This window comes from Belonocnema kinseyi, chromosome 1 (assembly GCF_010883055.1).
Source record: "Belonocnema kinseyi isolate 2016_QV_RU_SX_M_011 chromosome 1, B_treatae_v1, whole genome shotgun sequence".
In the NCBI taxonomy this organism is placed as follows: Eukaryota; Metazoa; Arthropoda; class Insecta; order Hymenoptera; family Cynipidae; genus Belonocnema; species Belonocnema kinseyi.
Genome location: NC_046657.1, coordinates 169,115,387 through 169,116,890, shown reverse-complemented (window position 1 = coordinate 169,116,890; position 1,504 = coordinate 169,115,387).

Below are 1,504 nucleotides of genomic sequence, written 5' to 3'. Positions count from 1 at the left end.
TCCGAAGCAGATACAAACGTCTCATCCGACAGATTTGGTCTTCTGAACTGTCGGCGAGGAACAAAGTATCTGCAACGAACATCCTTGCCGTCCCGGTACTACACTATTCATTTGAAGTAGTTGCATGGACGAAGAACGAGCTCAGATCTCTTGATATCGGGACAAGAAAGGTTATGCACATGAAGAAAAGCATGCGTCTTAAGTCTTCCGTTCCGCGACTGTACATTTCACGCCGTCAAGGTGGTCGCCGAATATTGAGTCTTGAATGTCTTCACAACAGGATTATTCTGGGTACAGCACATAGATTTGCAAATGGAAGAGACCCTCTTCTTAAAATGGTCAGGAATCACGAGGAAGTAGGCAAAGGAGCATTTCTGTACAAAGCAGCGGAGGAGGCTGCTGAAACACTCGGACTTGACTTCAGTATTAGGAGTGAGCAAAATGCATCAAATCTAATCCATCTCGAGTACTCACTCCTGAAAGCCCGGATGAAGAAAGCACAAGAGAAAAACTTTCGTGAACAGCTCCTAGATAAGAGGATGCACGGTATCTTCCACAGAAATTTGAAGGATCAGTTAATGTCTTGTGAGCTAACGTTTGCTTTTCTTAAATCGCCCGGATTGATGTCTGGTTCAGAGGGTTTCATTTTTGCATGCCAAGACGGTGTCATTTCCACCTTAACATACCGTCGCCACATTTTGAGCCAAGACATTCACGATGATAGCTGCAGGGCGTGCCATGCACACCCCGAGCATGTAGCTCACATACTATCTAGTTGTCCAACACACGCGGGAACGACCTACATTCAAAGGCACAATGAGGCACTAAGAGTACTTTATAACCATCTCTGTCACTCCTACGGCTTTCACCTTAATATCGCTCCTCTAAATGCTCCTAGGGAAATTGAGTCAATTGTCGAGAATGGGAAGTGCCGTATGTACTGGAAATTTATATTCTCGACAATTGTTTCTGTTGCTCACTCGAGGCCTGACATGGTTCTTCTTGACTTCGAAAAGCGAACCATGTTCGTTACCGAATTTTCGGCACCAGCTGACAAAAAAATCATAGCCAAGGAGAATGAAAAGAAAGAGAGGTATCGAGACCTTATAAGGGAGTTGCAATGATTGTACCTGGAATATTCTGTTAAACTGATCGTCCTTATCATCGACGCTTTTGGAGGTGCCAAGCTTGCAATATATGAGTGTGTGTGGGTGTATGCATGTGTATATATATATTTTGACGACTGTGCGAAATGACGTAGTTATAAATCGATCCTTACACTCTCTTGTGTTTTCTGTAACAGTTTCGTGGTAACTCTTAAAGAGGCCAAGAAGGGTAAATAATGATTATAAAGTGACCAGTGCTCAATTTCTTTATGGCAACCAAGCAATGAATGCCCCGTTTTTAAAACTTTGTACTGTTTCAATGACTTCCGAAGTTAGAGACGGATTAAGATTTGTGGTATATTTTGACGAAGAATATGAACCGTTGTCAGTGAGTGCAC